At 45.0% G+C, this 20,488-nt stretch overlaps 1 pseudogene; it reads left to right on the top strand.

The window, feature by feature from the left end:
* The first annotated feature begins 283 nt into the window (after positions 1-283).
* LOC116854465 lies at positions 284-3,524 on the top strand (annotated as a pseudogene).
* The last annotated feature ends 16,964 nt before the right edge of the window (positions 3,525-20,488 follow it).

Genomic DNA, 20,488 nt, shown 5'->3' with positions numbered 1-20,488 from the left:
CTGCTTCTCTCTCTCCCTCAGTCTCCTGGCTCGTGCTCTCACTCTCACTCTTTCACTATCTCAAATAAATAAATAAAATCCTTAAAAATAAATAAAATAAAAAAAAACTGAAGGAGAAAGAAAGAAAAAGACAATGAGATACTTTCACCCACCCAGTGGCAAATATTTTTAAGCCTATCAACCCCTATCAACCCCCAAGAAATGGAATGACAGGAGGTTTCTTGCATTATGGGATTGAATCAACCTTTGAAATAGAATTTCACACTATCTGGAAAAGTGGAAGATGTGCTCGCCCAACCACACTGCAATCCCCGTGTTAGAACCAGTCTGGGTAGTAATTACCAAACAGCAGGTAGATGTAGGGTGCTTCCTGCAGTGCTGTTTCTCACAGCAAAATATAGTAGCCACCTAAATAACAAAACAGGAGCATATATTTAAAATACTGGTGGAAGACTTCTGTTTCTCTCCATGAGACTCGATCCTTTAAGCCACTGTCAAATGAACAACCAAAAGCCTGCGAGACAAAATTTTAAATCTTTCAAATGTTCCAATGGGGACTTCTGAGTAACATACAATAGAAGTGGTCACAGAATGCAAATCTCTCCACACATCCATACAAATTAAACTCATCAATGAAAGGGGGCAAAAAAAAACCACTCTGTACCCCACCTTCAGCACAAGGAAGAAGCTGAAAATACTGAGATGTGACAGACCCTTTAGCTATGAGGGACAATATTTGTGACAGTTGGATGGGGTCTGTGGTGGAGAGGGTAGGACTGTAGTGATGTGAGATCTGTTTTGGTGATTTTTGTTGGTCCAGGAAAGTGTTTTCCTGGTTTATAAGAAACATGCACTAAAGTACTTGGCAGTGGGTGGGACATCGGGGTGACAGCTTTCTCTCAAATCCTTCCACTTCATGAGATCTTTGGAGATAGAATGTGTCTCTCTATCACATTCTTATTATAGGATGATTACATACTGTGGCTAATTCATTCTGTGAAATACCAGGAGGAGAAGGAAATGAGAGAGGTTCTTCTTGAGATTAGGGCTTACATACCTGGACAAGCAGTCAAGGCCAGACATTCCTGATTCCACAGGTTCCAACTCACATCCACACATTCATCCTTGTGACCACTTCAGTCACCCACAAAGGGGAAACCTAATCACATCCTCATCTTTAGTGACAGTGTGAGAAGTCCAGTGGCTTCTGGCTGCTAGAACCTTAATCTGATATAATGGCTGAGAAGATCCCACAAACCCCTACCCCATCGCCATCCACTGAGCCTTTAATTAACTTGGGATTAGATAAAGAGCCACTTCACGCATTCACATAGCACACACTGTCAAGAAATCCCCATCATCCTAAGGCTGTAGACACCTGGAGGAGGCCTGATCCAGACACAGGGCCCATCTCTATTTGGAGACATGGACGTGGGATAGCAGGAAACCAAATTAGCATCTATTCCGGCATTTAGAGGGTTCTGGCCTGATTCCCTAAAGTCTGTCTCTAGCAAGTGCATATTCTGGAAGACTTGGAGGACAAGAAAAACATAAGGGATGGGAGTTTTCAGGCCCAGGGTGAGGCGAGAGCTTAGTAGGTGCAGGTGATCTGTCCAAGAAGGGAACCCAAGGCATAGACCAAGAGAAGGGAGCTCGGGTCTGTCTCTGGGAGGAGGGAACCTGGAAAGGCCTGGCAGTGCCACTAGGAGAATGGGGGGTTGACTAACTGGTGGAACCCCTGGGAGCAGGATTAAAATCTCCAGAGAAAGTGGCTCAGTCTCTTAAGTGTCTGACTATTAGTATTGGCTCAGGTCATGATCTCATAGGTCATGAGATCAAGTCCCATGTGGGGCTCCGTGCTCAGCAGGAAGTCTGCTTGAAGATTCTCTCTGCCTGCCCCTCGCCCCACTCAGGCATGCTCTCATGCATTCTCTCTCTCTAAAATAAATAGGAACGGACAGTTGAATATCTAGAAGAAGTTGCAGCTATTTTGTAAAATGACTAGCTGATAAGAAAATCTCTCCAAAGACACACAAGAGGTTGGCAGGAAAAGTACCATCACAAGCCATGAGCATTGCATTTTTCAGACAACAGATTTACAAAAGAAGGATGGAAAGGTAGAAAAACAAACCAAAGTTCTTTATCCTGTACATCTAAAGATAACCTGAGTGGTAAAGAGTAGAATTGAGCAAGGGAAGGACACTGACTATCTCTGAATCTCAGAAATTTGGAAAGCTTGCAAAGACCAAAGTATCAAAGGCCCTGACAGGACTTTACCATGGTCAGGTCCTGTGCAAGAAGAATCAACATGGAGCACCACAGGAGGTTCTTGGTGCAGAGCTGATGGGAGGCTGCATGGCCCAAATCCCCAAGGATTGGGGCCTAAAGACTGTATATAACGATGCTTCACTAGGTGGGCTGGGCTGAGGACAGTAAAAAGTGTTCAAAGGACTGAAGGATAAAGTGAAGAAGAAAACCCTAACATCATCTCAAGGGGACTCCATTCAACAACTAACCAGGCAGCTCAATTCCTAGACTTTTGAAAAGGCCAGTTGAAGGCCAAAGGTGATCAAAGCTGGTTTTGAGGACCTTAGTCTTAAGCACAGATGCTAAAGGAAGTAGAAGGGATGATTCCAGATCACTATGTTTTTGCCAGTAACACCTCAACACTCCCAATCAATGAAGTTGCCACTGTCAGACAAAGACCTGAGCAGGTGATTGGCAGACATGACTTCTCTCCTGTGGACAAGATGCAGCTGCTGGAGATGATCACAACCCCCCCCCACAAAAACATCTAAGGACACAATGCTTCTACTGTAGCACTCCTTCCAAGCAGGGCAAGGTCACCAATGTGATTAAGGATGGACCTGGCTTCTGGACCAACAAGTGTCTCATACCCATGATGTGTGAAGTCATCAGTATTCTCCACAAAGGAGATGACCCTAAGAAGATGGATTCCCTTACCAGGAGCTTTGGCTTTCCCGTGGAAGCTGCCGCACTGGTGGGATGAAGTTGGCATGGATGTAGCCAACTTCATAGAAGAGGTAGGCAAAGCTTTTAGGGAGAGGGTTGAAGACAGAAGCCTAGAGCTTCTGAAGCAGATGGCATCCCAGGGCTTCGGAGGTCATACATCTGGAAGGGCTTTCACATCTACCAGGAAGGTGTAAAAAATCAGAGTTTGAATTCTGAGATAGATAGTATTTTGGTAAACCTGAATCTGTCTCCTATCACTGACGGTTCCTCTGATGATGACATCTGGTAGTGCCTCATGACCAGACTCATGAATGAGGCCATCAAGCCTGCCAGAAGGGATGTTGGCCACACCAGCAGAAGGATATGTGAGAACAGTCATTGGACCCAGATGTCCCCTACCCAGGCCCCTCCTTGGAGGATCCTTCTTCCACTCTGTGCATCTGTGGGGAGCTCAGGAGAATGTGAACCAGCTCAGGAAGTAGAAGGCTGCCTATAAAAAGCAGCTTACCCCAAACCAGCTACTAAGTGGTCTAAAATGCTACCAGCCCTAATAAAAAGTTGTACTTGTGAACGGGCACTCACACCTGCTCCCTGGCTCACTAACTCCACCTGGATGTCATCTACATTTATCAGAGTAACCAGCAGGAAAACAAACTCTGGCACTGGCCATGCACCTTGATTAAAGTGCCTTCAGCTATAACTGTCTCTCCCTCCTGGGAAAGTCTGGCTGTGAATCAGTTTGCACTTCATGTTGGAAGGTGAAACTCTCCTGCTTGTGAAAGTTTAAACCCCAATGCCCAAAGTGGCAGAGACCCTGGGGCCATCTTTGCTGCCTATTCTTCCTGGGCCAGTGGTAGCCAACGGTGGGAAAGACATGTCTGCCCCCAGGCATGTACATGATTAACAATGAAACTAAACTCTTTATCTACCAAAAAAATGTGTATACACACTTTAAATGGGAATAGGATAAGAATCACACGGTGCATCCTTGGAGAGGTTTTAAACTTTGTGCTCATCTCTGTGATTTCATCCAGGATGAGATGCTTTTTTAACACTGTATTTGGAGGAAAGGGGAAGACAGTGTAAGAAGATTATACTCGAATTTCCCTTTATACAGCCCCCAACCCACAAGAAGTTCACTACTGCCAAGATTGGTCATTCCTGTTACAAATCCCAGGAATGTGAAGTGGCCACTGTGAAGGTTTCCTGAGCCACACAACACTGCTATGAATGGGACCTGGACATTGTTACCTGCTCCCTGCTCTCACCTCCCCGCCATTCACTCCTTCAACAAAAGGGCCATGATGATCCTTCAGTTCTCCAGGGATGATGTCACTCACTTACTTGTACCACATGAATGTCTGGGTGGATTCTGGCTTTCTGCAAATACTTACCCTAGTAAATGGTCATGTAGCTCTTGGAAAAGGCCAGCAAGAATCGTTGCACTCGTCCATTTGAAGGGTCCCTCCTCACTGGAACCTGGCCTCCCTTTCTAGATCTGGGTCCCAGATCAGAGAAATGGCTCAGGTCTGGAACCCAGGCAAAGGATTCAGACTTTCTGTTGGGTAGCCGGTTTCATCCTCCTCCTCATCTATCCTGGGGTTTTGTCTTGGTTTTTATTGTGTAAATCTAGCAGTCTCTGGATTGGCTGCCCAGCTATTTTTGATCACTGTACTTTACCACATAAAGAATCTAGTATTCAGGCTGCCTGGGTGGCTCAGTGGGTTAAAGCCTCTGCCTTTGGCTCTGGTCATGATCCCAGGGTCCTGGGATCGAGCCCCGCATCGGGCTCTCTGCTCAGAAAGGAGCCTGCTTCCCCGCCGCCACCGCCTGCTTTCTGCCTACTTGTGATCTCTGTCTGTAAAATAGATAAATAAAATTTTTTAATAAAAAGAATCTAGTGTTCAAAACTTAGGGAACAATGGGTTTTTGTAAAAATTGGAAGTGGGTCCACCCAAGAGCCCAGAAGCCAGAGCAGGACATAGAAGACAGAGCAGGACTAGGAGATAGGAAAGGAAGGAGAGGGATGGATAGTGAGGGAGGGACTAATTATGACAAAACCAGAGGCCGACCTCTTTCCTGAGGGGAAAGTGGGATGGGGCAGACCCTCTCACCAGTCAGGACAGGACGATGTGTTCCTTTGAAGCCACTGTTCTTTTTATTTAAAAGATTTTATTTATTTGTCAGAGAGAGAGCACAAGCCGGGGAAGCTGCAGGCAGCGGGAGAAGCAGACACTCCGCTGAGCAAGGAGCCCAATGCGGGACTCGATCCCAGGACCCTGGGATCATGACCTGAGCTGAAGGCAGATAGAAGCTTAACCAACTGAGACACCCAGTGAAAGCACCAGTGGGTTCTGGCTGTTTGGCTCAATAGCTATCTCATCTCTGTGACTCAGAGAACAGAAACAGGACAGTGATTCATCCTGGAGGCTGACTTAAGAGACATGGAAAATGATAGAGAAGTGACCGAGTTCCTCATGGATCTCAAACGGAGACTGTAAGAGCTGCCTCCAGCACATGTGGGAGCACTGGGATGAGATGCAGGAGACCACAGGTAACTCAGAAGACTGGATGGAGTGCTGGTACTCGTGAGATGAGGTTGATCTACCTGACAGAGTGTGTATGTGTGTGTGTGTGTGTGTAGTGTAGTGTGGGATGTTTGTGTGTAAGTGATAGATCCAGTAGGGCTTCTTGGGAGAATAACGGCCAGAGATATGTTCTAGCATCCGTCTTTTCCCTTGTCGCCTCCTGGCATCTCTCCCTCACTGCACATACCTTTGGTCCTCTCACCCTGGATTTCTTGCTGGCCCCAAACCTGAGGGCAGCAGTCTGTTTCCAGATATTATCTTCTTTCTGTTATTTTTTCTGAGAATCATTGTGCTTTTTCCTGTCATCTGGTGTCTTGCTGGAAATCCTTCAGTGCCATCTCGACTGCCAGCTTCTGAGTACAGCCTCAGTACAGCCTCCCCATGTGTCCCCTCCTCCACTTCCATCACAGTGGGATTGACAGGTCATACTGTTACCCTTGCTTCCCCACCAGCTGTGTGACCCCTTGGCTGCAAGACCCAGCTCCTCTGGACTTCCAACCCCAGGACCTATCAGAGCAGCTGTCACAAAACCCATGTGTATAAACCAGCTGCACCGTAGGATCTCACTTTCTGTTTTTCAAAGAGCAGGGATAGCCATCCCCTGAGGTTGAACTGCCAGGAACTGCAACTATGCCCACTAGCTTTGGGCTGACAAATCATCCCACCACCCTCTAGGGTGAGTGGACCTTCCCGTGTGCAAGGATCTGCCTCTGGTTGTCCCAAATTCAGAGAGAGGTTGTGACGTGGAGCTGAGTTAGAATGTATCAGCCATAAAAAGAAAGAAATCTTGTCATTTGCAATAACATGGATGGACCTGGAGGTTATAATGCTAAGCAAAATCAGAGAAAGACAAGCACCATATGATTTCACTCACATGTGAAATTGAAGAAACAAAATAAAGCAGGGGCACCTGGGTGGCTCAGTTAAGCTCCTGACTCTTGGTTTCAGCTCAGGTCATGAGGTCAGTGTCCTGAGATGGAGTCCACGTTCAATGGGCATAGGGGCCCATGTTCAATGCAGAAACTGCTTGTCACCCCACTCTCTCTCTCTTTCTCTCATAAATAGATAAAATATGAAAGAAAGAAAGAAAGAAAGAAAGAAAGAAAGAAAGAAAGAAAGAAAGAAAGAAAGAAAGAAAGAAAGAAAGAGAGAGAGAGGGGCTCCTGGGTGGCTCAGTCAATTAAGCATCTGCCTTCACCTCTGGTCATGATCCTGTGGCCCTGGGATCGAGTCCCAAATCGGGCTCCCTGCTCAGTGGAGAATCTACTTCTCTCTCTCCCTCTGCCCTTCCCCCCAAGCTATCTCTTTCTCTCTCTGCTCTCTCTCTCTTTCAAATACATAAAATCTTAAAACAAACAAACCCCAAAGGAGCAAATGGTGGGGGGGAGAGGGAAAGAGAGAGCAAAGCCTAGAAAGAGACTCTTAATTATAAAGAACAAACTGACGGTTACTAGAGGGAAAGTGTTGGGGGTGGTGGGGGAAATAGGTCATGGGGATTAAGGAGCACACTTGTGATGAGCACTGGGTAATGTATGGAAATGCTGAATCACTATATTGTACACCTGAATCTAATATAACCTTGTATGTTTACTAATTGGAATTTAAATAAAAAACTTAGAGGTACCTGGGTGGCTCAGTCAGATCTGTCCCCCTTAGCACCCCATCATCATATAAGCTGCCGTTTTCTTGTTGCCTCTCTGCATGGGCTCCTGTCCTTTAAACAGTGTCAATCTAGCTATCATTTGCACTCACGTGCTCCTGGCTCACCTTGTGCTAAGTCAGCAGATTTTTTTCTTAAGATTTTATTCATTTATTTGAGAGAGAGAGGAGAGGAGGAGGACCAGAGGGAGAGGGACAAGCCGGATCTGCTGAGCAGATCCATCTGCAGGACTCGATCCCAGGATGATTAGCTTATGACCTCAGGCAAAATCAAGAGCCAGATGCTTAACCAACTGAGTCACCCAGGTGGCACAAGTCAACTGAATTCTAAACGTCCAGGCTCCAAGTCTCACTGGTTATACCAGCTTACAGAATCCAGTCCACCTGGTTTTCAAAGCCAATTATTATAGGGATTAATCTTCCCTTTGGGAGGGGAAGAGTCCAAGATGGCAGAGAGTTAGGAAGCCTTAGATTTATCTGGCCCCTGTAATTCTGCTAGATAGCTATCCTATCATTCTGAACACTTAGGAACTCAACCAGAGTTCTAAGAAAAGAACTGCTGCAATTCTACAACTAGAAAAGCAAACACTATCTGTGAGGCAAGAGGTGTAGAGAAGTGAATCCCAGGAGATAAATGGAAAGATAAGCTACTGGGGGGCCGGAGGAGCCTCCAGAGGTCAGCTTTCAGAAAGTGAGAGTGCAGCAGAGCAGTTTGAACTTTTAGAGTCTACTCTGGTGAGGGACCACCCTGCCTGGAAGGCACTCAGTTTCTGAAGTGGGGCAGAATTCTAGTTGGAGCAGTGTGGTCTCAGGATCCCTTGGGTCACAGAAAGGGTGGGGGTGCCTGAGTGTGGCAGAGCTCCCAAGCAGCGGAGCAGGGAAGCCAGCTGCAATCAGTGAGCCCAGGAGTGGCCTCTCAGACACATGTTGCCATATACCTCAATCCACGAAGCATGGCGTAGTCTGACATCTGTTCTCCAAGCAGGGGTCCATCAGGTGGAGAACCATGTGAGACCACCCTTCCTCCCCATGAAGTGTGGAGCAGGAGCACACTGCATGGGTCTGCAGGGTTCAGAGACTCAAAATGCGGTTGTGTGCCTGAGAAAGAAACACTCCGTCACAGGCTGGGTGAGCAGAGAGGAAAGCAGATGACAGAGACCGGGGAGATGGGAGTGATTGATTGCTTCTCCCTGAGGGTGCAGAGAGGAAAGGAGACTCAGTTTGGGGGGCTGCTATGTTCATTTTCATCTAAAGCCGCAAGGAAACCCTTCAGAGAACAAAAGCCACAGACAGCAATCTGGAGCAGAGACTTAGGCTGGCCCCCTAGCAAGGCCAGTATAATTCTGCCCTGGGAAAAGACACTTGAGAATCAATGCAACAGATCCCTCAGCCCAGAAAATCAGCAAGAACATCCAGCCAAGACCAAGTTTACAGATCAATGAGAACCACAGAACTCCAGTGCTAGGGGAAAATAGTATACAGAATTCATGGTTTTTTTTCTCATGATGCCTTAGTCTTTCTAATTTAATTTATTTTTTCTTTCCTTTTTCAACCAATTTATTTTATCAACTCCATTTTTTTTCATTTTTACAGTTACATTTTGTCCTTTCATTGTATGTTTCTCTGCAATTTGGGGATGCACTTTCTTCTAACAGACCAAAATACAAACAGAATCTAGTGTATGGCTCTGTTCCCTTCATCTGTCTGTTTATAGTCTATTTTTTTAAAACTCTTCCTTGATTTTCATATTTTCCATTACATTTTATCCTTCATAGTATGCACTTTTATATTTGTATGTATGTAAGTTTTTCTCCCTTTACAATGTTGGGATATAGTTTCTTCTAACAAACAGGCCAAAATACACTCAAGAGATACTTATTGCTGTGTTCTCTTCACCTGGCTGTTTATATTCTCCCTCTCTCTTTCTCTCTCTTTGTTTCTTTCAGTTTCCTATCTCTCTTGATTTGTTTAGTGTATGTTTCCCTGGGATCATTGTTGCCATTTCATTAAGATGCCTGTATTCCTGCTCCCCTTTCTCTATTTAGATGGTATTTAAGACAATTCTAAATGGCCTCAGAAATTATTTTTTCCCTGGGCCTCACCCATGTGCACATGAGGTGTACATAGTAACAAACTTATGTTTCTTTTTCTCTTGTCAATCTGTCTTATGACAGAGGTCTTGGCCAAGAACTCAGAAGGGTGGAGTGAAAATTACTTATCGTCCCCTGCAATACTATTATTAAAAGAAAAAAAAAACTTTCCATTCCCAAACTGAGGGTTTATCTGGCTTGTGCCATGGTGGCCATGAGAACATGGCCCTCAGGTCTTCAACTACAGGGCACTCACTTGACCACGGGTCCCAGGGCCACACTCTGAAGCCCATTGCTGTGGATGCACCAAGGGCACTCTCCCTAGGGCCACTCCCAGCCTGACAGGGTACGAAGGCAGGCCTCTTCCTGAGAGACACAGGACTCCTCTGGTGGCCCACTTCTCCTTAGGGACTGTCCTGAGACCTTGAGGGGCTTTCCCTAGGCTAGATGGCAGTACAGGATGCCATCACACAAACTCTGCCCCTCCTGCACTTGGAGTCTGAACCACTTTGATCTGAATGGTCTCGAAGACCCCCCAGACTTCCACCATTATTCTCACGGGGGCTTCACCCATTGACATCCCTGCATGTTAATCTCATCGAGGTTTCTGCTTCTCAGGACTAACCATCAGATGGATCCATTGCCTGAAAATCTATGTCATTATATTCCAAGTTCTGATGACCACTAACATTGCACATTTCCTCTAAACATCAAAAGTGATAAGCTGTATTATTTAGTCATTGGGGCTCTTAAATTCTTCTGTAAATTCAACTTATTGAATGGGTTTTCATTTTATGTAAGTAATTTGGCAATGCTATAAAATGACATTATTTGTTTGGTCATAGCTCTGGAAAATAGAAATCGCTTCAAAATGTTATTCATTTGTCAAACCTTGAAAAAGTTTCACATCTTTCGGCCTATTCTGAATCTTTGTTTCAGTTGGCACAGGAATTCATAAGAAGGTAGGAAGCACCGACTCTTATTTGAAAGGTGTAGGGAGGTAAAATGATTAATAACCAAAGTTCAAGATTCTTTGGTAGACCAGTTCTTGAGTAAATTTCTCAGTTCCCGTGGAAGATGGTCCTGAGCTTCCTGCTTCTCAAGAGCACCACAATGTCCGGGAAGGGGACGCCATCTGTGTCATCACAGCTGAATAGCTCCACACAGTCCTTTGCCTACAGGTGCACAAGTTCTCATGTGTACCAAGGACCCACCTGAAGGTCCAGCCTGATCTTTTGATGTAATATAATGGGTTATCGATTTACAACACCAAAAAGAAGTAACTTTGCAAAACCAAAATCGAATTGAAAACTAATCAAGTCTCCAGATCTAACATCCGGTTTATAGAAAATATTGTCAGCAGAACAATAGAAACAGGCACAGGGATTCCAGCAGCCAAGTCCAAGATATGAAAATTCTATAAGACCATCTTCTTTCTTCAACACATTAAGTACCAGGAGAAAAATAAGAAGGCGGAGCATAAAAACGAAACCAAGCTGTCCAAGACTGGACTGAGTCATGAGCGTGGAATTGGAACAAAGAGAGTGAGCACCGCTGAGGGAAACAGGTGGGGGCTGGATGGGGAGAAAAGATCCTTTTAAGTCCCAGACTCTGTGACACCGTAAGGAACACTGAGCAGGGTTGGGCTGCAAGAGGGAAGAGCGTCCCTTCTCCATCCCCCCATCCTCAGCCCCGGATCCTCAACCTGATCCCCTCTCCAACTGTCTGAGGTTTAGGGACAATGGCAAATTCTCCAGACCACGCAGTGTGTCCACTGCTGCCAGGTGCATTCATTTGACATTCTGTTCATTGTTACAAGAGGAGCATGGGGCTGGGTAGAGGGTGAACTGCAAGAGCGTTAGACAGTCTCTGCCCTCCAGGGCCTTACAGTCTAGCCGGACATGCAGGATGGTTAGCAGAAAGCCAACAGGCAATGCTTCGGGGCTTGTGGTCAATGAATACGGGACATGTCCTGGTCAGAGGCCTTCTGTGAAGAGGTCAGGACTTAGCAACGGAGGGGTGAAGAGTGGGAGGATTTAAAGGAGGAGTCCTAAATCAAGACTCCGCTTTCCAGAATGTCCAGAGAGCGAGGGGAGCAGTGTGAGGAAGGATTGCCACTTTGGGGGGACAAGAGTCGAAAGTAGAGAGTAGGCTGGGCTCTCCAGGACCTGAGTGGGAAGGGCTTCCCTGGTCACTGCCCTGGGAATCCACAATTCCCACTAAAACACATGTGGAAGACAGACAGACACACACACCTGAATGAAGAAAGAGGCAAAGCCATATGCATTCGTTTCCCAAGATGTAAAAAAGGATGAAAAGGACCTGCGTGTCTTCCTTCACCAAGACGGAGATGTTCCCAGCAGGACCAACGGGACATAGCAGAGCATGACCATGATGAATTCAGTGAGAGAGAAGAGACTGTGCGCTCCAAGAATTATCCCCATCCGTGTTTCCAAGCCAGAGCAATAGCAAGGATGTCATCCAGGGACGCCTGGGTGGCTCAGTGGGTTAAGCATTTGACTGTCGAAGTCAGTTCAGGTCTGGATCTTAGAGTTGAGAGCTCCAGCCCTTTGGTAGAGGCCTACTGAAAAAAAAAAATCTTAAAAAAAAGAATGTGTATCACCTAGGGGTCAGAGACAGGCATTGTGTGACACCAGGCCTGAAGCCGTTCCCTCCTCCTGACCCTCGAGGTCTTGCTCCTCGTTGGAAGATGGGACCCCCCGCAGCAGAAGCAGGAGGGAAGGAGGGGATTCTGGGCTCGGGACTCACCTCCATCATGTATTGTCCACAGCTTGTGTGGACTTCCGTGGTGACACCAGGGACCCAGAATTTAACAGTTCCGGATGACAAAGGCCCTCCCCCCAGCCAGTCACATGCAGCCCCTTGAACTGTTTCTGGGCAGTTTGGGACTCCAGGGTTGTCTGTTGCCCTACAGGATCCAAGGGCCAGCCTTTCTCTGCAGGGTTCTCAACTGCCAAGGAGGCAAATGCAGATTGAAAAATGAGCAGGAACACAACATTCAGCGTTGCTCACCCACTGTTTTCTCTTACTTTCACTGTCCAGGGGCAAACTCTTTCCCCAATTTGTCATTTAACAGACCCAACTTGGTTTTCCGTTTTAGTAATTACATAGAGGGCTATCCTGCTCTTCAGTACTTTGGTCCACTCACCGGTGAATCATGGATCTCCTTCCCTGTCCCACACGCGTCTCCTTTTTTTTTTTTTTTTTTAACAGTTGCATAGAATGTCCTATGGTCTGCACTCAACACTTGGAAAATACTTTCTTAAGGAGACTGATTCCCTTTCCCCCACTTCATCAGTCTAATTTATTGGAGAAAACCCTGGTATGTAATGAATCTATCCTATGTCATGAATCCAATCTATGTCATGAATAACTGCTCACCTATGCATTTAATCAGGTTCCTGCTCTGTGTCCTCTGTCAGCAGGGATGAAATTCTCACTGAGGTCAGTTCCTGTGACCTGTGGTTCAGATGAGGAACTGCACTTGGCACAGAGCCTGAGGCCACATTGAATGCAGAGATGAGGTCAGCAAAGGCTGCCAGTTTTCCCTGCCTCCCAGGCTCCCCGTCCTCAGCCCTACCACACTGCCTAGTAGACACTTATTAAACAAATGTATATTCAGTAAATGTCCCTTTTCTGCTCTTAATGAAAAGGGTTATCAGTCCAACATCATCAATAGATGCTAAAATCATGAGCTGAATGGTTTTGGGGGAACAGGATATTCACATAGAGAATAAATTTTGACCTACATTTTTCAAAAAGATTTATTCATTTATTTTAGAGAGAGAGCACACATGCTAGCCTGAGTGAGTAGCGGGAGGGTCAGAGGGAGAGGGAGAGAAGCAGACTCCCCAGTGAGCACAGAGCCTGACTCAGGGGGCTCCATCCCACAGCCCTGAGATCAGGACCTGAGCCAAGACCATGAGTCAGACGCTTAATGGACAGAGCTACCCAGGGCCCCTCCAACCACATGTTTAACATGCAAATGTTACACAACTAAACTCAGCTTTTGTCACCATCATCATCATCATATTTGTGAGTCTTTGTATCTGTTGAAATTCTGGAGACTGGCTTGGGACTAACTCACCTGGCTTTCTTTTACCCGGGCTGAACAAAACCTCCACCTCATTATGCATGAGGCTATGAGGTTGCCTCAGTCTGTATTTTAAGCTCTCAATCCAATGGTGGCCATGACCAAGACCGCCTTAATGTTCTAGTTTCCAGCTGGACTAAACTTAAAATAATCTCCTTCCTGGCTCCAGGCTCCTGATCTCCCTTTTCTTAGAATATTTATTTATTTTTATTTTTTCTTTTTACCTTTTAAGTAGGCCCCATGCCCAGCATGGAGTCCAACACAAGGCTTAAACTCATGACCCTGAGATCAAGTCCTGAGCTGCTATCAGGAGTCAGATGCATAGCTTTACCAAGAGTGAACCACCCAGGAGCCCCTAGAAAGCTTTTCTGAAAAACTTAGTAACTGTAAATTCTTTCTCCTGTTAACAGCATTATAACGTATGACTATCTTTCTTAAGGCCTGGGGAGCCATCTTTTTCAAATGTGAACATCAAAGGAGATAGGGTCCTCACCTCCCAGTCTCTGCAGGAGGGAAGGAGACTTTGTTTGATAAGAAGATCATCAACTGCAACACTTAAGCAACAGAAACACTTTCTACTTCTTCTTTTTTTTTTTTTTGAAAGAAGTAGCATGATTTTATTGAAAAGTTTTAGTACAGGGTTGTATCATCTTAAAATCCTCTGTTCTAAACCAGTACAAGCACTGCAAATGACAGACTCCTGAAACTAATAGGCATCTAAACAGAGGTGAGTTCTACCAGTATCTGCAAGTTGATTAATGCACCTTCCATTGGAGAATGAGCAGCATTGGTGTATGTGTATTTCTGTGGTTCCCTTTCCTGTCTGGATACACATGAGTCCTGTCCCATTCAGCTGAGTTGAACAGAACTGATAAATCTGGTGGTTTCGCTTAATGTTTGCATACAAGCAGCAAGGGCTACACAACTTTTGGGCCGCTCCTGAGGCCACCTTCATCTTTTTGAACTGAAACCATCAAATACTTGAGGTCTACATTGCCAGTGTATGGGGCCAAGTCTAGTAGGATTAACTAATATATCAGAACTACTTGAAAACAAAAGGGAAGGCTAAAAGAAAAACTCAGTTGTTAATTCAATAATGGTCATGCAAATTTTTATCTGAAGATAATTTTGAAACTACCTCTCTCTTTTAGCCTCAATCTTAAGAAGAAATATTATGTTTAAATCAATTTTTTTCAGTCATATCAATGTGTCTATGCTTGTATGCCGATGCTGTCTACCTGTGCATGTTTGTAACTGTATTTTCATTGGTTTGTGCATAGAATTCCAAGAAACATATATCCCTCATTAATGGAAACTAAAAATTACATACATCTGAGAAGACTCTTCACATGATCACAGCAACTCTTCCTAGATAGAGTCAATCTATATGACATAGCTGACTCTACCAGGCTAGAATACCATTGTTTGTCTCAAAAACCATTTTAAGGAACAGGAAAATGCTAGTCTCTGCCACGACCAAAATGAACATTTTCTCCCAGTTCTGGAGAATGGACGTCCATGACCAAGATGCAGGCAGTTTGGTGCTCCTAAAACGTCTCTCCTGGGCTCCCACATGGAATCCTTCCTGCTATGTCTTCACGTGGACTTTCTCTGTGTGCACCCACTTCTGATGTCCCTTACCCTTCTCAGAAGGCACCAGTCCAACTGGATCAGGACCCCACCCATATGACCTCATTCATCCTTACTTACCCCCTTACAGACCCTGTCTCCAAATACAGTTACCCTGGGGGTTAGGATTTCAAACTATGACTCTTCAGGGGACACAGTGGAGTCCATAACAGCGACTAAATTTGACAGGAGCCACTAATTACAGAGTGGTCTAATTACAGAGAAGTACATTTAAAAGCTCAGGAAACAACTCCATGTGCTCAACACATCCTGTTGCTCAACCTCCAGGACTTTCCACTAGATTCCCCACCTCTTAAACACCTTCTGCCCCTTGTTTCAGTGGAGTGGAGTTCAGGCTGAGTACAGGCCTCCCTCCCCTATTACAACAGCCTTCAGTAAAGTCTTCCTGGTCTGTTCAATGGCATCTAGTACACTTTTGCTTTCACAAGTGGTATGTACAGATGTAGTCGGGTTCTCTTTCCTACTAAGATCCATGATAAGTTTCTGCATACCTTCCTTCCAAAAGTTACCCTGATTGTTATGGGTGTCTGTGCTTTATTTAGCAGAAATTACCTTGTTCCTTCAGAGCTCTAAGGGAATTATACTGTGTTGGTACCAGAATAATTTTAGGAGTATATTTCCCCGAAACATTTATAAGATAATTTGTAAACATCCAGAGAAATTGCTAGAATTTTATAGGGAACACCAGTATACCAATCCCCTAAGATGCTACAGTTAACATTGCACTATATGCCTTATCACAGAATATCCACCCAGTCATTCTTCCCTTCTTCCTTCAAAGTGTCCTATTTTTGATGCATCTCAAAGTGGAAAACATTACAAAGTTGGTCCCAAGTGCTTTAACATGCATGTCCAAAACTAAAGTTCTTGTCTGCCTCTGAATGTGACCAAAAGGAATTAGTGAATCTTACGATAGCCAGGTTGTCATAAATCATTAATATTAACAAGGAACTATGACATACTCATCTTAATAAAATATTAGATAATGCTAGTCTATTGCATTCCAAGTTTACTGGGATCCTTCTAATTTGATGTTCATAGTGTTTCTGTGTAGATGTAATCCCCTCCTGTTGGCTTCTCAAACTTTGGGAGGGAAGTTGTGTGGAGCAAGGCCAGAAGTCTGTGCCCCCACAGAGAAGGGGAAGGGTAAGCCAGGGGGGAACAGCACATGAACACACTTGCACTGTATACCCAGGCCTTCCAGTGTGGCCTACTTGCTGATTCCACCCTCGTGTTCATCTTTGTTCTGACTCTGTCTCATCTCTTTGTCTAGATTATTTTATTACTTTTTCTGTCTGAACAAGTGGTAAAATTCCTGTAGGGCTCAGATAGTGTCACCTGCATTTTCCCAACCATTTCTGATGGAATTAATTTCCTCTCTTCTATGTTCTAAGAGTTCTGGCCTACTGTACGAATACCAACCAGTGTTCTAGGTGCATGGACATCTAGCTGGCTCTCACCCTGGGTGCATTAGTTCTCATAGTTCTTTTCCTCAGAGAAAATGGAAAATTATTGTTCCCTTGACTCTCTAGGAGAATATCTTAAACATTCTAGATGTTCAGTGAATGTTTAAGGAATTGATGTACTGAATTACTTTGGACATAGCTGGTGCGGAGGATAGCCTCTCCTTGGTGTTAGGGAGTTGACAAAAGCCTTCACTGGATGTCTCTCAAGCCTATAATCCATGGCCCTAAGCATGTCTCTGTTCTCCTGAGCACCCGCTCCCCTGCTCACCCTTCCTCACTGAGTCCCCTCTTGATCTATAACTAACTAGGTATATAAGAACTCCTGCTCTTTCCTCTGAAATTTCATGTTTTGGACAACCTTGGCTCTGAAGGGGAGAGAAGATCCCTGGTATTTCACTTTTCCTTGGAGTCCCTACTGGTAGCTTCCTCAGATGTGACAGTTTCTTCAAAGCTCTTCAGACTTTCCCTGACTCTTATATTAATGTGCTCCCAGCATCCACCTACTTTCCATTTGCAAAGCCACGCACACAGTTTGTTCCACTTCCAAGTACACAAATCTGTGAATTATGATATTGAATTGCACTGAGACTGTGAATTGTGGCATTCTCTAACTCTGAAAATGGAGTAAGGTGTGAGGTGTGCAGAGACTGGGGAGAGCCTAGCCCCAAGTGGAGTTTCCCTAGGTCCTTCAACAAGTGCAGGTTTCTCTCCTGAAGACCCGAGGATCATGTGAAGGCCAGAGAGTTCAACTCAGCTCAGCTCAGTAGTAATCAAAACAATGAGCAGACAGGTTCTTGGGTGGCTCAGTGGATTAAACATCTACCTTTGGCTTGGGTTATGATCCTGGATCTGGAGGCTGAGTCCCGCACAGGTTCCCTGCTCAACAGGGAGTCAGCTTCTCCCTCTGCCCTTACCCCCACTTGCGCTCTTTCTCTCACATTGATAAATGAAAGCTTAAAAAAATGGGCAGTCATTGTTTTACTTTGTTTCTCTGCTGGACCACAGGAAGCTGTGTCTTAGCTAAGACCCTGGCCATTACCAGCTCTTACAGTGAATATTTTTTTTTTCTTAGAGTGAATATTGAAGGCACTCCCCCTTTATCCCCTGTCTTATCCTACTGGTTCCAGGTACATGGAAAAAAAATATTTCCTTGTGTTTTCCTCAATCCCAGTGCCATCCAGATGACTCCTGTTGGAGGCATTCTTTCTGGATTCTGACTCCCACTCCTGTTGTGTACTGTCCCCCTCTGTTCACAGGAGCAGCGCTGTGAAGACAAGGATGACCCAAGTAAAGGAATGGTGACAGCCTACCTACAAAATGGTTCTCAGTAATTCTGGCCTCCTGATACTCATGCCCCGTGTAATCCCCAGCCACAATGAACAGGGATGATGGGTGCAGCTGTCAGGATAGAATGCAAATACTAAAACATGACTTTCAAGTCAAGTCACAAAAGACATTGAGGTTTCCACATTTCTCTCTAGGTTCTCTCACTCTGGGGAAAGCCAACTGTCATGACTTTTTTTGTTTTGTTTTGTTTTAAGATTTTATTTATTTGAGAGAGACAGTAAGAGAGAGAATGATAGAGCACCAGCAGGGGGAGGGGCAGAGGGAGAAGGAGAAGCACACTCCATGTGGAGCAGAGAGCCTGACACAGGGCTCCGGAGATCTTGGCCTAAGCCTATGGCAGATGCTTAACTGACCTAGGCACCCAGGTACCTGTCTGACTATTGTTTTGATTATTACTGAGCTGAGCTAAACTCTCTGGTCTTCACATGATCCTCGGGTCTTCAGGAGAGAAACCTGCATTTGTTGAAGGACCTAGGGAAACTCCACTTGGGGCTATGTTCTGCCCAGTCTCCACACACCTCAGACCTTCCTCCATTTTCAGAGTTAGAGAATGCCACAACTCACAGTCTCAGTGCAATTCCATATCACAAGCCTCTCCTCATGGCAATCAGTGTGTTTGGCCCTATATTTTTTCTCCAAAACAAAACAAAAGACCTAAAATGAATACATTTACTTTGTTTTAATAGGATGTACTTGGTTCTCCAAAACCTAAATGAACTAATATTTCTATTGCGGGAGACAGTACCAATTGTGAAACCACACTGGTCAGAGTCGTTAAAACACAAAAGAAGCCATGTTTTATTCTCTCCAGGAGGAAAGTGAAGACTATATGGGAGATAAATCCTGGGAATCGATGGGAATTATGGAAATTATGGGAATGGGAATATAAAATTTAGCCAGGTGGGAAAATGGACAAAGTGATCTGTGGGGAAAGAATGAAGACAAACTAAAGAGCTTACAGGCATCTCTGAGTCAAAAATCTTGAATGAGATCAGGATGACTGGACCATGAGTTATTGTGGAAGAAGATCTTAGAGCGAAAAGAGGTGTCAGGAGAACAGGATGGAAATATCTGGAGTCATAGATGCTGCACAGAGAAAATCCACAATACATCCCACCAATAATCTATCTGCCCATCCATCCATCCATCCATCCATCTATCCATTTCTGCATTTACTAACATGTATTTTCTCTCTTCTCACCCCAAGCACAAAAGGGGTAGTTTGTAGCATTCTTAGCATTCTAGGTCCAGACCCAGAAACTGCTCCATGACAGATCCAAGGTGCTGTATGAGCCGCTCTGCCATCAGCATACATTCCAGCAGATTTAATGGTGCCTGAAGTATCAATGGTAGATAGGGATGTTATTGGTTTCTACAGATTTTTTTTTTCATTTTTCACATTGGAATAGGTTTTATTTAGATTGAAAGTTTTTCTTTTTTTTTTAATTTCTTTTCAGTGTAACAGTATTCATTGTTTTTGCACCACACCCAGTGCTCCATGCAATCCGTGCCCTCTCTAATACGCACCACCTGGTTCCCCCAACCTCCCACCCCCCGCCACTTCAAAACCCTCAGATTGTTTTTCAGAGTCCATAGTCTTTCATGGTTCACCTCCCCTTCCAATTTCCCTCAACTCCCTTCTCCTCTCCATCTCCCCTTGTCTTCCATGCTATTTGTTATGCTCCACAAATAAGTGAAACCATATGACACTTGACTCTCTCTGCTTGACTTATTTCACTCAGCATAAGCTCTTCCAGTCCCATCCATGTTGCTACAAAAGTTGGGTATTCATCCTTTCTGATGGAGGCATAATACTCCATAGTGCATTTGGACCACATCTTCCTTATCCATTCGTCCGCTGAAGGGCATCTTGGTTCTTTCCACAGTTTGGCGACCATGACCATCGGTGCTATAAACATTGGGGTACAGATGGCCCTTCTTTACACTACATCTGTATCTTTGGGGTAAATACCCAGTAGTGCAATTGCAGGGTCATAGGGAAAGTTTTTCAATTAAAATTTTAGTTTGAGATAACTATACAATGAATTCATAGACAGCTCTTACAAATAATATAGAGATGTCCCAGGTATTCTTTTTCTCGTTTCTCCCAAGGGAAACAAATTACAGATACCATAGTGCAATATCACACCCAGGATATTGACATGGATACAATCCACATCTCATTCCAAGTAAAGATGATACTGGAGCCTTTGGCAAGCCTATAGGGGTAAGGCACAGTGTCGTCCTCTTAGGATAGGGAGCAAGTCCCTGCCATCACCTACATATAGCTACTCTCTTTTCGAAAAACCAGTCTTGGCCTGCCTGGGGCCTTCATGGGGACTGAACACTGACCCTGGGCCGCCGAGTCACCAGGTGACCTGATCTGCCCCTCATGAGCTGGGTGGTAAGCACCCAGCTTTCTGGACCATCGACCTGAGGGTGGTAAGCACAGCAGCCCTCCAACAAATGGAAGCCGTAGGTACATGATCTGGCCTGATCAGGCCCCGGGGCACAAGCAAGTTCCCTGAAGAAGTTGCCTGAATGCTCGTGGTCGCCACTCCTACCCCATAGCCTCCTCTCTCTCAGTCTATATCTACGGCC

Source organism: Lontra canadensis, unplaced genomic scaffold (assembly GCF_010015895.1).
Source record: "Lontra canadensis isolate GAN:19392208 unplaced genomic scaffold, GSC_riverotter_1.0 scaffold92, whole genome shotgun sequence".
In the NCBI taxonomy this organism is placed as follows: Eukaryota; Metazoa; Chordata; class Mammalia; order Carnivora; family Mustelidae; genus Lontra; species Lontra canadensis.
This window is presented reverse-complemented; position numbering and strand designations above follow the sequence as displayed.